Consider the following 17,311-nt stretch of genomic DNA (forward strand, 5'->3'; position numbering starts at 1 on the left):
TGAAATTTTGACAAAATTTCCTATAGCAAAGAAATTTTGACAACATTTCCTATATCAAAGAAATTTTGAGAAAATTTCTTATAGAATTAAAATTTTGAGAAAATTTCCTATAGAGAAAAAATTTGCACAACATTTCCTATAGCAAAGAAAATTTGACAAAATTTCATATAGCAAAGAAATTTTGACAAAATTTCTTTTAACAAATAAAAATTTTGACAAAATTTCGTTTAACAAAGATATTTTGGAAATAAATTTTTGACAAAATTCACTATAGAAATGAAATATAGAGAAAATTTTCTATAGCAAGGAAGTATTGACAAAATAGGATAGCTATAGGAATATAGCAAAGAAATTTTGACAAAATTTTCTATAGAAATTCAATTTTGACAAAATTTCTTATAGAAATTCAATTTTGACAAAATTTCCTATAGAAATTCAATTTTGACAAAATTTCCTATAGCAAAGAAATGTTGACAACATTTCCTATATCAAAGAAATTTTGAGAAAATTTCTTATAGAAATAGAATTTTGAGAAAATTTTCTATAGAGAAAAAATTTGGACAACATTTCCTATAGCAAAAAAAAATTGACAAAATTTCATATAGCAAAGATATTTTGACAAAATTTCTTTTAACAAATAAAAATTTTGATAAAATTTCCTTTAACAAAGAAATTTTGACAAAATTTTTTATAGAAATGAACTTCTGACAAAAATTCCTATAGCAAAGAAATTTTGACAACATTTCCTATATCAAAGAAATTTTGAGAAAATTTCTTATAGAAATAGAATTTTGAGAAAATTTTCTATAGAGAAAAAATTTGGACAACATTTCTTATAGCAAAGAAAATTTGACAAAATTTCATATAGCAAAGAAACTTTGACAAAAAGCAGCAAAGAAATTTTGACAAAATTTCCTATAGCAACAAAATTTTGACAAAATTTTGACAAAATTTTCTGTAGAAATGAAATTTTAACAAAATTTCCTATAGCAACAAAATTTTGACAAAATTTTCTATAGCAAAGTAATTTTGATAAAATTTTCTATAGCAAAAACCTTTTGACAAAATTTCCTGTAGGAAAGAATTTTGACAAAATTTCCTATAACAAAGAAACTTCCATACAATTTCATACAGCAAAAAATTTTGACAAAATTTCCAACAGCAAAGAAATGTTGACAAAATTTATTTTGTCAACATTTCCCATAACAAAGAAATTTTGACAAAATTTCCTATAGAAATGAAATTTTGAGAAAATTTCCTATATTTTTCCCATAACAAAAAAATTGAAATTTTGAACAAATTTCTTATAGAAATAGAATTTTGAGAAAATTTCCAATAGAGAAAAAATTTGGACATTTCCTATAGCAAAGAATTTTTTTCAAAATTTCATATAGCAAAGAAATGTTGACAAAATCTTCTATAGAAATGAACTTCTGACAAAATTTCCTATACAAATAAAATTTTGACAAAATTTTCTATAAAAATAAAATTTTGACAAAATTTCCTTTAGAAAAGATATTTCTACAAAATTTCCCATAACAAAGAAATTTTGACAAAATTTCCTATAGAAATGAAATATTGAGAAAATTTCTTTTAGAAATAGAATTTTGAGAAAATTTCCTATAGAGAAAAAATTTAGTCAACATTTCCTATAGCAAAGAATTCTATAGGAATGAACTTCTGACAAAATTTCCTATACAAATACAATTTTAACAAAATTTTCTATAGAAAATTTTGACAAAAGCAAAGAAATTTTGAAAAAAAAAAATCCTATAGAAATGAAATTTTGACAAAATTTCCTTTGACAAAGAAATTTTAAAAAAATTTCCTATAACAAAGAAGCCACCGTGGTGCAATGGTTAGCATGCCCGCCTTGCATACACAAGGTCGTGGGTTCGATTCCTGCTTCGATCGAACACCAAAAAGTTTTTCAGCGGTGGATTATCCCACCTCAGTAATGCTGGTGACATTTCTGAGGGTTTCAAAGCTTCTCTAAGTGGTTTCGCTGCAATGTGGAACGCCGTTCGGACTCGGCTATAAAAAGGAGGTCCCTTGTCATTGAGCTTAACATGGAATCGGGCAGCACTCAGTGATAAGAGAGAAGTTCACCAATGTGGCATCACAATGGACTGAATAGTCTAAGTGAGCCTGATACATCGGGCTGCCACCTAACCTAAAGAAATGTTGACAAAATTTCTGATAGAAATGAAATTTTGTCAAAATTACCCATAGCAACGAAATTTTTGCAAAATTTCTTATAGAAATGAAATTTTGTCAAAATAAACTATTGTTTTTATTTTTCAATGTTATAAACTCGCTCATTGTCTGCATGAAGGTTTCGTATTTATTTGTTGTACTCTAGGTGAAAAATAGATCACAAAAATAAAAACCAATTTAAAATAATGATTTGGTTATTATTTTCCAATCAATAATTGCATTTATTTCACGTGCCACAGAGCCTATTTTGTTTGGGGTTTCTTAAAATTAAACCCATTTTCTATTAAATTTTTTTGTCTACATCATAAATGGTAACACCCTCTAGTCTGAAGAAAATTGTATTACATTTTTTATGGGCGGGAGCACTGTTTAAAGCAATAACTAAAATATTGCAATCAAAAAATACATACATAATGGCCTTCATCACACAATCGCAAATTCATGGTTGAAAAGTGAGCTAATTGCTCAAATTTATAACTACCGAAAAATTGCTATCAACATTTTAATTAAAAACAAAAATGCCAAGTGCTACAGTTTTCATTGGATGTCTTGCTGTCCATTTGGTTATCCACCTTTCAAGAAAATTCATAACTTAAATTATGGATCATTTCAGGACAGACGAATGGCTAAAATAAATGGAGAATTTCTATAGATATGTGTTAGGTGTCTGGAGTACAAACAACTTTACCATACCAGCAAATTTTACTTTCGGTTTTATTTGCTATTTTTCAAATAAGAGATAAGAGCGTGGCTAGCATAGCAGAAAATATATCCCATGGTTACACATTGGACTTGTAGCATGTATGTGTAGGTTGCCGTCTCTGAACTCTGAACATTTGTATATGGAGATACAATCTTAACACACAACCACAAAATCTTTGCATTATATTGCGTGAAATAATTGCATACAGTGGTTTAGCTGTAGAACGAAAAAAAAAAAATATTACAGAAATTGTTCTTAATCTTGATGGGGGAAAACAACTAAAAATTACTTTCACTTCATCTTATAATTCAATTCAATTTATTTTAATTTAATTTTATTTAATTTTTTATTTAAAATTTTTTGAAATCCTTCTATGTTATATTGCTACTACTGTGATCTAACAAAACCAATACTAGCTCTGTAATATCGTCTATTGTGGAGGGGTACAAACATATTTGTACCCCACCATATTTGTGGTTGGACCGACCTGTGTGAATGAAAATTACACATGTTGCAATAATTGCTGGGGTAATAGTGAACAAAATCGAAATGAATGTAATGAAAATATGTACGAAAAACAAAAAAAGCAGTGGCAAGAAACTGGCAACAAATAAAATGGTCCACATTTTAATTTTCTTTTACTTTTTTTTTGCTTTGGTCTATTACGGTGTTAATAAGCTTAACATAGAGGCAGAATTGGAAATTTGAAATGTGGGTTAAAAGAGCAGTTGCTTTATTTTTCTGTTCATTTCACACAAAGTCAACGAACGATTTCAAGGCAGTTGGTGCGAGAGGGTTAGGTTTAGAAAAAATAAATTAAATAATAAAATTGTCTATTAGAAATTATTAGTACATTGAACTTACTTTTATTTTTAGGTTAATAGTTATTACTTGTGAGTTAATAAAAACATTAACTAACATCAATAAAAAAATCACATATCACAATAACTATTTTTTGTATTGGGTCCATTATGATGGTGATCAATTAATGCTTTCAATTTAGTCGAAATTAATTTTTTATATAGAAAATTTTGTCAAAATTTTACTTTTAAATTCTGTCAAAATTGGATTTTTATTGAAAATTTTGTCAATTTTTTTTTATTTTTTATTTTTATACAAAATTTCGTTGCAATTTACTTTTTATTAAAAAAATTCGAAATTTGATTTTTATAGAAATATTTGTCGAAATTGAACTTTTATAGAAAATTTCGTCGAAATTCTACTTTTATAAAAATTCCATCAAAATTTAATTTTTATTGAAAATTTTGTCAAATTTTTATTACATTTATAGAAAATACCATTAAAACTTGATTATTATTGAAAATTTTGTCAAATTTTTATTATTTTTAAGAAAATTCCTATAGAATATTTTGTTGAAATTCTATTTATATTGAACATTTCGTCGAAATTTTAGTTCTTAGAAAATGTTGTCAAAATTTTATTTCTATCGACAATTTTGTCAAAATTTTATTTCTAAAGAAAATTTCGTCAAAATTTTATTTCTATAGAAATTTTTTTCAAAATTTTATTTCTACAGAAAATTTCGTCAAAATTTTATTTCTATAGAAAATTTAGTCAAAAATTTATTTCCGTAGAAAATTTTGTCAACATTTTATTTCCGTAGAAAATTTTGTCAAAATTTTATTTCTATAGAAAATTTTGTCAACATTTTATTTCTATAGAAAATTTTTTCAAAATTTTATTTCTATAGAAAATGTTGACAAAATTGTATTCCTACAGAAAAAAATTTATTTCTATAGAAAATTTTGTCAAAATTTTATTTCTCTGGAAATGTTGTTAAATTTCGACTTCTATAAAAAAAATTTCTCAAATTTTTATTTCTGTAGAAAATGTTGTAAAATTTTATTTCTATAGAAATTTTTTTAAACATTATATTTCTATAGAAAATTTTGTCCAAATTTTATTTCTATAGAAAATTTTGACAAATTTGTACTTCTACAGAAAAAATTTATTTCTATAAATACTTTTGTCAAAATTTTATTTCTATAGAAAATTTTGTCAACACTTTATTTCTATAGCAAATTGTCTCAAAATTTTATTTCTATAGAAAATTTTGCCAAAATTTTATTTCTATAGAAAATTTTGTCAAAATTTTATTTCTATAGAAAATTTTGTCAAAATTTTCTATATATAGAAAATTTTGTCAAAATTTTATTTCTATAGAAAATTTTGTCAAAATTTTATTTCTATAGAAGATTTTTCCAAAATTTTATTTCTGTAGAAATGTTTGCCTAAATTTCATTTCTATAGATTTTTGTCAAAATTTTATTTCTATAGAATATTTTGTCAACATTTTATTTCTATAGAAAATTTTGTCAACATTTTATTTCTATAGAAAATTTTGTCAAAATTTTATTTCTATAGATTTTTGTCAAAATTTTATTTCTATAGAAAATTTTGTCAAAATTTTATTTATATGGAAAATTTTGTCAAAATTTTATTTCGTCGAAATTCTACTTTTATAAAAATTCCATCAAAATTTAATTTTTATTGAAAATTTTGTCAAATTTTTATTACATTTATAGAAAATACCATTAAAACTTGATTATTATTGAAAATTTTGTCAAATTTTTATTATTTTTAAGAAAATTCCTATAAAATATTTTGTTGAAATTCTATTTATATTGAACATTTCGTCGAAATTTTAGTTCTTAGAAAATGTTGTCAAAATTTTATTTCTATCGACAATTTTGTCAAAATTTTATTTCTACAGAAAATTTCGTCAAAATTTTATTTCTATAGAAAATTTTTTCAAAATTTTATTTCTACAGAAAATTTCGTCAAAATTTTATTTCTATAGAAAATTTAGTCAAAAATTTATTTCCGTAGAAAATTTTGTCAACATTTTATTTCCGTAGAAAATTTTGTCAAAATTTTATTTCTATAGAAAATTTTGTCAAAATTTTATTTCTATAGAAAATTGTTTCAAAATTTTATTTCTATAGAAAATGTTGACAAAATTGTATTTCTACAGAAAAAAATTTATTTCTATAGAAAATTTTGTCAAAATTTTATTTCTCTGGAAAATGTTGTTAAATTTCGACTTCTATAAAAAAAAATTTCTCAAATTTTTATTTCTGTAGAAAATGTTGTCAAAATTTTATTTCTATAGAAATTTTTTTAAACATTATATTTCTATAGAAAATTTTGTCCAAATTTTATTTCTATAGAAAATTTTGACAAATTTGTACTTCTACAGAAAAAATTTATTTCTATAAATACTTTTGTCAAAATTTTATTTCTATAGAAAATTTTGTCAACACTTTATTTCTATAGCAAATTGTCTCAAAATTTTATTTCTATAGAAAATTTTGCCAAAATTTTATTTCTATAGAAAATTTTGTCAAAATTTTATTTCTATAGAAAATATTGTGAAAATTTTATTTCTATAGAAAATTTTGTCAAAATTATATTTCTATAGAAAATTTTATTTCCGTAGAAAATGTTGTCAAAATTTTATTTCTATAGAAAATTTTGACAAAATTGTATTTCTATAGAAAATTTTGTCAAAATTGTATTTCTATAGAAAATTTTATTTCCGTAGAAAATTTTGACAAAATTTTATATCTATAGAAAATTTTGACAAAATTGTATTTCTACAGAAAAAATTTATTTCTATAGATAATTTTGTCAAAATTTTATTTCTATAGATAATTTTGTCAAAATTTTATTTCTATAGAAAATTTTGCCAAAATTTTATTTCTATAGAAAATTTTGTCCAAAGCTACTCTTGTAGTTTAGTCAATGTATGGTTTTAAGCTGAAATAAAAAAAACAACAACAATGCTTAAAGAACAAAACCAACAATAACAAAACAAAACAAATGGAAAAAGAAGAGGAGGCACGCTCAAAATAAACCCAGCCATGTGAATTCAAATCGATGATTTGACAGTGGCATAGGAAAAGAGATATGTTTGTTTCGAGTTTATTTCGGCATAAGCCGGCTATCAATGTAAAACCTTTTTTCGGAGGGTTCAAGTGTGGTTTTTGTTGGGTTTAATAAACTGCCTGAATTTATTCTGATAATTGGTTGATAGTTTTGCTGCAAGTAGAGGATGCTGATGAGGAATGTGGTAATTCCGAAACGTGCGTCCATCCAACCATCTTGCAGTCTATAGGGCTTTGCCCAAATAAATTTGACAAACATTCTTTTCTCTGTTGGTTAAGCTACTCTTGTAGTTTAGTCAATGTATGGTTTTAAGCTGAAATAAAAAAAAACAACAACAATGCTTAAAGAACAAAACCAACAATAACAAAACAAAACAAATGGAAAAAGAAGAGGAGGCACGCTCAAAATAAACCCAGCCATGTGAATTCAAATCGATGATTTGACAGTGGCATAGGAAAAGAGATATGTTTGTTTCGAGTTTATTTCGGCATAAGCCGGCTATCAATGTAAAACCTTTTTTCGGAGGGTTCAAGTGTGGTTTTTGTTGGGTTTAATAAACTGCCTGAATTTATTCTGATAATTGGTTGATAGTTTTGCTGCAAGTAGAGGATGCTGATGAGGAATGTGGTAATTCCGAAACGTGCGTCCATCCAACCATCTTGCAGTCTATAGGGCTTTGCCCAAATAAATTTGACAAACATTCTTTTCTCTGTTGGTTAAGCTACTCTTGTAGTTTAGTCAATGTATGGTTTTAAGCTGAAATAAAAAAAACAACAACAATGCTTAAAGAACAAAACCAACAATAACAAAACAAAACAAATGGCAAATTTTATTTCTACAGAAAATTTTTCCAAAATTTTATTTCTATAGAAAATTTTGTCAACATATTATTTCTGTAGAAAATTTTGTCAAAATTTTATTTCTATAGATAATTTTGTCAAAATTTTATTTCTATAGAAAATTGTCTCAAAATTTTATTTCTATAAAAAATTTTGTCAAAATTTTATTTATATAGAAAACTTTATTTCCGTAGAAAATTTTGTCAACATTTTATTTCTATAGAAAATTTTGTCAAAATTGTATTTCTATAGAAATTTTTATCAAAATTTTATTTCTATATAAAATTGTATTTCCGTAGAAAATTTTGTCAACATTTTATTTCTATAGAAAATTTTGTCATAATTTTATTTCTACAGACAATTTTCTTAAAATTGTATTTCTATAGAAAATTTTGTCAACATTTTATTTCTATAGAAATTTTTGTCAAAATTTTATTTCTATAGAAATTTTGGTCAAATTTTTATTTCTATAGATAATTTTGTCAAAATTTTATTTCTATAGAAAATTTTGTCAAAATATTATTTCTATAAAAAATTTTATCAAAATTTTATTTCTATAGAAAATTTTGTCAAAATTTGTTTTCTATAGAAAATTTTCTCAAAATTTTATTTCTATAGAAAATTTTCTCAAAATTTTATTTCTATAGAAAATTTTCTCCATATTTTATTTCTATAGAAAATTTTATAAAAATTTTATTCTGGGAGCAGATTTGTCAGATGCTGTGAACTCTATAGGAATCCAATCCCCATATGAATATCGAAAGACGCAATTATATTTTATTATAAGAAGGGATCTTTTTCCTAAAACCGAGTGCCATACAATGTGGGCACCACTTATAAAGCTATTTTACAGGACTCGACTTCATGGAAATGATCAAACTTGGCTATCAATATAGCAACTTGAATCCATAAACCCTCTGTGTTCACCGCGAATATGTTAACATTTACTCCCATTGATGATTCGTATCTCGGTTTTTGTTTTTTTTTTTTATTACAAATTTCACTTAGGATCAAAATGTCACTGTTAAAGTTTATAATGTTATTCGTTCATTTATATACACATACTCACAATTTTTACTTTCACTTAAAAATTTGCCATAACCACTCAAAACAATTTGCATCATCAATAGTAACAATAACAAAAATGTTGGAGCCAAACATCCACATACCTACTGACTGTTACATGTCTGTCCGTCTCTACTAGACCCCCCCACTATTGATGATGGTCTTAAGGCATGTTGCACATATGCCCCTAAACTAGACAAATGCATATTCATCCATCCATATATGGATGCACATGACTCGAACAGTAGGTAAGCCCCTTCACTTAAATACATCTTCGTTCGTTTGTAATCTATTGGTAATGGCCATCCCTGCAGCTGGTATGGCCAAAACTTGTTACGGTTTAACAGTAATAGGAAACAATGAAATACTGTTGAAAATGATCTCCGAGTCGAATTTTAGATACTCTTCATTGTAAAAGGAAATGCTCCTAGATAAAAGCTAACAACCTCAACCACAATTTTGACAAATTCCCTATAGAAACAAGGTGGTGACAAATGTTTCTATAGAAATAAAATGGTAATAAAATTTTCTATTGAAATAAAATTTTGACAAAATTCTCTATAGAAATAAAATTTTGAGAAAATTTTCTATAGACATAAAATGTTAACACAATTCTCTATAGAAATAAAATTTTGACAAAATTGTCTATTGAAATAAAATTTTGACAAAATTTATTTAGACATAAAATTTTGTCAAAATTTTCTTTAGACATAAAATTTTGACAAAAATTTCTATAGAAATAAAATTTTGACAAAATTTTCTTTAAAACTAAAATTTTGACAAAATTTTCTATTGAAATCAAATTGTAAAAAAATTTTCTACGGAAATAAAATTTTGACAAAATTTTCTATAGAAATAAAATTTTAACAAAATTGTCTACATAAATAAAATTTTGACAAAATTTTCTATACGAGTAGAAACAAATTTTTGGCAAAATTTTCGATAAAAATAAAATTTTGAGAAAATTATATATAAAAATAAGGTTTTTAATTGCGTCAATTAATTTCTTAATTGAAGTCAAAAAACAAAGATTCACTTCTCCGTACGCTTGACTAAACCCTAATGCTTCAACTGCTTTCTCCAGGCCTACAAGATGAGTCTACGTGGTGGCGATTACCGTCTCATTCTACTGATATTTGTAACCACCGAGAGACTTGTTTTGAAGTCAATAAAAAATCCAATTTGATAGTTTTGAAGATGATATTTTATTTTTCAGTTTACCCGAGAGTAGACTAACATACATAATTATATAAAATATTTTGTAGATATTATATGACTTGTTTTCAATTTTTAAAATAAACATTGTATAAACATAAATATTTTTGTGGTAATAAAAATCGCATGTGAATCGACTAAATACATTCCAATAAATCACTTCAAATCAATTTTGATGTCTATTTGCCTGCATGTCTACGTTTTTTTTTTTTTTTTTGTGGCAGCCTACAACAGCATCCAATATTGTGACCTTGGCAAATGCCTTTCAAACTCAAATGCAAACAACTGATGTGATGTATGTTCCAAAGAATTCTAAGCTTTAACCTCAATGATGTACAGAGGAACGAATCGAAAAGACTATTCATGTTCACGAAACTAAACTGGCTTCAATATTTACAGATAGATTAGATTCTTTGGAGTACTTGAAGTCTCCGCGTTTTTTGTGAGTATAAACAAATGGGATGGAAAAAGGGTTTGCATAAATAAATTCAAAAGGCCTTTGGAATTAGGCCTCATTGAATGAGGTGGAACGAGTGGCGAATTATGGATTCCATAATCACCCGGACAACTGTGGGTCCCAAACCTTCTGTCAAAAACTGTTTTGGCCGATATAGGGCTTCTGTCGCAGACAGCTCATTAGATAGACCCCAAAAATCAAAATATAAAAATAATTTAGAAATTTTTGAAAAAAAATTTCTATAGAAATAAAATTTTGAAAAATTAAGAAATAAAATTTCAATAAAATTTTCTATACAAATAAAATTTTAACAAAATTTCCTGTAGAAATAAAATTTTGACAAAATTTTCTATAGAAATAAAAAATGACAAAATTTTCTATAGAAATAAAATTTTGACAAAATTTTCTATAGAAATAAAATTTTGCCAAATTTTCTATAGAAATAAAATTTTGACAAAATTTTCCATATAAATAAAATTTTGACAAAATTTTCTATAGAAATAAAATTTTGACAAAAATCTATAGAAATAAAATTTTGACAAAATTTTCTATAAAAATAAAATTTTGACAAAATTTTCTATAGAAATAAAATGTTGACAAAATTTTCTATAGAAATAAAATTTTGACAAAATTTTCTGTAGAAATAAAATTTTGACAAAATTTTCTATAGAAATAAAATTTTGACAAAAATCTATAGAAATAAAATTTTGGCAAACATTTCTACAGAAATAAAATTTTGACAAAATATTCTATAGAAATAAAATTTTGACAAAATTTTCTATAGAAATAAAATTTTGACAAAATTTTCTATAGAAATAAATATTTGACAAAATTTTCTATAGAAATAAAATTTTGGCAAAATTTTCTATAGAAATAAAATTTTGACAAAATTTTCTATAGAAATAAAATTTTGACAAAATTTTCTATAGAAATAAAATTTTGACAAAATTTTCTATAGAAATAAAATTTTGACAAAATTTTCCATATAAATAAAATTTTGACAAAATTTTCTATAGAAATAAAATTTTGACAAAAATCTATAGAATTTTATTTCTATAGAAATAAAATTTTGACAAAATTTTCTATAGAAATAAAATTTTGAAAAATTAAGAAATAAAATTTCAATAAAATTTTCTATACAAATAAAATTTTAACAAAATTTTCTATAGAAATAAAATTTTGACAACATTTTCTATAGAAATAGAATTTTAACAAAATTTTCTATAGAAATAAAATTTTGACAAAATTTTCTATAGAAATAAAATTTTGACAAAAATCTATAGAAATAAAATTTTGACAAAATTTTCTATAGAAATAAAATGTTGAGAAAATTTTCTATAGAAATAAAATTTTGGAAAAATTTTCTATAGAAATAAAATTTTGACGAAATTTTCTATAGAAATAAAATTTTGACAAAATTTTCTATAGAAATAAAATTTTGACAAAATTTTCCATATAAATAAATTTTTGACAAAATTTTCTATAGAAATAAAATTTTGACAAAAATCTATAGAAATAAAATTTTGACAAAATTTTCTATGGAAATAAAATTTTGACAAAATTTTCTATAGAAATAAAACTTTGACAAAATTTTCTATAGAAATAAAATTTTGACAAAAATCTATAGAAATAAAATTTTGGCAAAAATTTCTACAGAAATAAAATTTTGACAAAAATCTATAGAAATAAAATTTTGGCAAAAATTTCTACAGAAATAAAATTTTGGAAAAATCTTCTATAGAAATAAAATTTTGACAAAATTTTCTATAGAAATAAAATTTTGACAAAATTTTCTATAGAAATAAAATTTTGACAAAATTTTCTATAGAAATAAAATTTTGACAAAATTTTCTATAGAAATAAAATTTTGGCAAAATTTTCTATGGAAATAAATTTTTGACAAAATTTTCTGTAGAAATAAAATTTTCGATGGAAATAAAATTTTGACAAAATTTTCTATGGAAATAAAATTTTGACAAAATTTTCTATAGAAATAAAATTTTGACAAAATTTTCTATAGAAATAAAATTTTGACAAAATTTTCTATAGAAATAAAATTTTGACAAAATTTTCTATAGAAATAGAATTTTGACAAAATTTTCTATAGAAATAAAATTTTGACAAAAATCTATAGAAATAAAATTTTGACAAAATTTTCTATAGAAATAAAATTTTGACAAAATTTTCTATAGAAATAAAATTTTGACAAAATTTTCTATAGAAATAAAATTTTGACAAAATTTTCTATAGAAATAAAATTTTGACAAAATTTTCTATAGAAATAAATTTTTGACAAAAAATTTCATACACAAAAATGTCATGATTTAATCCGTCATGATTTAATCTGGTGTGGTATTATCAATGGATAAATGGAAAACAATAACCTCTTCAAAATGTTATATGCATTGCCTTAATTAAGGCCTTTTTTTGTATGAATTCGAAACAAAACCCTTATTCACCCAGGATCTATGATTCACTACATCTTCTAAGTTTTTCTTGTATATATGTTTCATTTTGATATCTTTATGTGTAGTCGTATGAATTGGCATCTCACTCACTACCATGCTATCTATTCAATACAAACTACGCGCAAAAAATAGCTTCAGGCATTGAGAATTCCATAGAAATTAAAAATATCGTAATTGCGCATTCGCATATTCTGATTTCTATTCCTATGTAGATGGAATGCAATTTCAAACGTGACATAAATCGAACTGTCGTTCACCAAACTGTACATTAGCCATTCTAAAAAGGAGATTAATACGACCCATCCGAATGCTATGTCACGTTAATGTACATCATATTTGAATTTAAATAAAATCAATGTGTTATAATTAATATATAGCAAAATTTTGGCAAAATTTTCTACAGAAATAAAATTTTGACAAAATTATCTATAGAAATAAAATTTTGACAAATTTTTCTGTTAAAATAAAATTTTGACAAAATTTTCTATAGAAATAAAATTTTGGTAAAATTTTCTATAGAAATAAAATTTTTACAAAATGTGCTATAGAAATAAAATGTTGACAAAATTTTCCTGAGTCGATCTAGCCCTTGGTGTCCGTCCATCCATTCGTCTGTCCTTGTATTTCTAATTCGCATGGAAGTAAATTTTTACTGATATTAATATACCAGATTGTAATGATTTTTTTTTTAATTTATTAAAATAAAATTATAGTATGTTATTCTTTGCTTACTTGCTAGATCCGAACATTTGTTAGTGTTTTTTTTTTACTTTTTCATTTCAATGCAGTTCTGTGAGATCATTACCCAACATACCACCAATACCAACATAAACTCTCTTAACACCAGGTGATCTATCTACCAAGTATCACATCTTTAAGCTTCACTAATATCGCTTTAGGTTCATGCTTCTAATATTTTAGATCTAAGAAAATCATGGCTGGCATGAGTTTGGTTGGTTTTTTTGTTTCATAGATTTAGCTGCCACCTGAGGTAGTTGGAAGCGAGTTTTTTTTATTTTATTTTTTTTTTTTTTTTTGTTTAAGTTTAATTAGAAATCATTGGTTATAGCTCATTCCATGTGCAGATCGTATAAGAGAGGGTGTATGGAGAGGAATTTATTTTAAACTGGGAGTTGACGCAAACCTAATAACTAACAAAAATCAAATATGCACTTGTTGAGCAATACCAATACCAGTCGACATTATGGAATCGGAACTTTGTACAAACCATTAAGAATGGTGCAAATATTTAAAGAATTAGTAAGAATGGCCAGGGCGAAGCTCAAATACCACTGCACGATGGCTATAATCTATGAAAAGTACTTTAGGATACGAAACGGGATAGCCAATTTATTAAGCAAAATGGATGTAAAAAAATCTACTCATTGATATAAATAAATATTTCTCATACATACAAGGGCGATCTGATAAATACGTAATAACAGGTTTTGACAAAATTTTCTATAGAAATAAAATTTTGACAAAAGTTTCTATAGACATAAAATGTTGGCAAAATTTTCTATAGAAATAAAATGTTAAGAAAATTTTCTATAGAAATAAAATTTGGACAAAATTTAATACAGAAATTAAATTTTGACAAAATTTTCTATAGACATTAAATGTTGACAAAATTTTCTATAGCAATAAAACTTTGAAAAAAATTTTCTTTAGAATACAATTTTGAAAAATTTTTCTTATGAAATAAATTTTGACAAAATTTTTTATAGAAATAAAATTTTGACAAAATTTTCTATAGACATAAATTTTTATTCTGATTATTAATTTTGTTCGGCTTGAGGTCATAGAAACAATCGATTATTGATTTGTTTTAATATTTATTTCCAATATTTCGGTTAGTGCCACTAACCATCTTCTGGGATTTTGTATCTACATAAAATACCAAAATTAAATTACATTTAATGTTCACAAAAATCACAATTGTTATTGAAAATATATTTTATCGAAAAATAACTAACTTGAGTTCTTATGCTGATGTTTGTTTCGCAATTCACCGTACACTAAACTTCGTTTTTGACAAAATTTTGTATAGAAATAAAATTTTGACAAAATTTTCTATAGACATAAATTTTTGACAAAATTTTATATAGAAATATAATTTTGACAACATTTTCTATAGAAATAAAATGTTAAGAAAATTTCTATAGAAATAAATGTTAAAATTTCTATAGAAATGAAATATAATTTTGACAACATTTTCTATAGAAATAAAATGTTAAGAAAATTTCTATAGAAATAAAATGTTAAGAAAATATCTATAGAAATAAAATTTTGACAAAATTTTCTATAGAAATAAAATTTTGACAAAATTCTATAGAAATAAAATTTTGACAAAATTTTCTATAGAAATAAAATTTTGACAAAATTTTCTATAGAAATAAAATTTTGACAAAATTTTTATAGAAATAAAATTTTGAGAAATTTTTCTATAGAAATAAAATTTTCACAAAATTTTCTATAGAAATAAAATTTTGAGAAATTTTTCTATAGAAATAAAATTTTGACAAAATTTTCTATAGAAATAAAATTTTGACAAAATTTTCTATAGAAATAAAATTTTGACAAAATTTTCTATAGAAATAAATTTTTGACAAAATTTTATATAGAAATATAATTTTGACAACATTTTCTATAGAAATAAAATGTTAAGAAAATTTCTATAGAAATAAAATTTTGACAAAATTTTCTATAGAAATAAAATTTTGACAAAATTTTCTATAGAAATAAAATTTAGTTTTTTCTCCTTTGTGAGTTTTGTTCAGTGTGCTGTTCTTTTCTATCCCCACAAAATGTACCAAAGATGGTCCATACCGGAATCAAATATCGTACATTACAATTGGACCATTTTACCTCAACATCATCATCTCTGCTATCGACATGCTTGACGAATCGATCTCTAAAAAGCTCATAGCTTAGATTTGCAATTAATACACAGCAACTTGCATCTATATAAAATGTAGAGAATAAAGAGAACTGCGGGTTAGAGGAGGTATTCCATAACCAGTACTATATCATGTATTTCTAACAAAAGCAAATTGCTTTAGTCCAATGTTTATGGCTTTTGGTTTGTTGTTCTCGTTTTTCTCTGTTATTTTACTTGAAACTTAAGTTTTAAAGGCGTGTTGTTATAGTTTTGCCCCCTCCTTATACTTGTGGTAAGTAGTCTATGCAATTTTTAAGGAATTTAATATTGGATTTTTTCTCATTCGAAAACAAAACAATTACTATTAAAATAATAGTACTCTAAATATATAAATAAACTAATATTGTGAGCTCAAATTATGAATGTGATTTTTTTGTCAAAATTGCATTTCTATAGTGAATTTTGCTAAAATTGTATTACTATAGAAAACTTTATAATTTTTTTTTCTATAGAAAATTTTTTCAAGGTTTTATTTCTATAGATTCTATAGATATAGATTTTGTCAAATTTTTTGTTTCTATAGAAAATTTAGTCAAAATTTTGTTTCCATAAAAAATTTGCCAAAAAATATTTTTTCTATACAAAATGTTGTTAAAATTTTATTTCTATAGAAAATGTTGTCAAAATTTTATTTCCATAGCAAAAATTTGTCAAAATGTTATTTCTATAGAAAATTTAGTCAAATTTTTATTTCTATAGAAAATTTTGTCAAAATTTTATTTCCATAAAAAAATTTGCCAAAAATTGTTTGTTTCTTTACAAAATGATGTCAAAATTTTATTTCTATAGAAAATTTTGTCAAAATTTTATTTCTTTAGAAAAATTCTGTCAAAATTTTATTTCTATAGAAAAATTCTGTCAAAATTTTATTTTCGTAGCGAAAATTTGTCAAAATGTTATTTCTATAGAATATTTTGTCAAATTTTTATTTCTATAGAAAATTTTGTCAAAATGAAACTTGCAATTTATACAATTTTAAAAACAAATTGCTTTAAAATAGGGATATTTTAATTGAAAACAATAATTAACAAAAATAATGTTTAAATTAACTGAGATATTGAACATTTGAATTAAAAATAGAAAAGCTTCAAAAATAGGCAAAACCTTTGAATCTTTAAAGATGTTTTTGAAATTGAGCAACATCTTTGGCCCAGAATCAATACCCAAATCCTTAAGAGAATATCAAAATCTTTGAAGTCAAGTAAGCTTTTTTTGAGTGTGGGTGATTCTGGAAGATTCAAACCTTTTCGAACTGCTTTCACGCGTAATTTAACTGATAGACAACAATTAGGGGCAAATTAATTACACTAGCCAACAGTTGTTTTGTGAATTGGTTCTAGCATAATTGATTGATGATTTTGACCTACTAAACACGAAAATGAGTTTTAAAAAATTTTCTGTCGACTGGTTTTCGAGATACAAACTTTTGAACTTTTTTTTTAATTTTTGGAAGTACACTTACAATTTTGAGCATATCTTTCGTCTTCTCTGACCTAT

At 23.9% G+C, this 17,311-nt stretch overlaps 1 protein-coding gene across 9 annotated transcripts in view; it reads right to left on the reverse strand.

Annotated features, from left to right (window-relative positions):
* IRSp53 (Insulin receptor substrate 53 kDa) overlaps positions 1 to 17,311 on the reverse strand; it is a 109,030-nt gene that overhangs the window by 86,668 nt on the left and 5,051 nt on the right. The gene's annotated exons all lie outside the window — the stretch shown is intronic.

Source organism: Haematobia irritans, chromosome 4 (genome assembly GCF_050003625.1).
Source record: "Haematobia irritans isolate KBUSLIRL chromosome 4, ASM5000362v1, whole genome shotgun sequence".
Taxonomy (NCBI): domain Eukaryota; kingdom Metazoa; phylum Arthropoda; class Insecta; order Diptera; family Muscidae; genus Haematobia; species Haematobia irritans.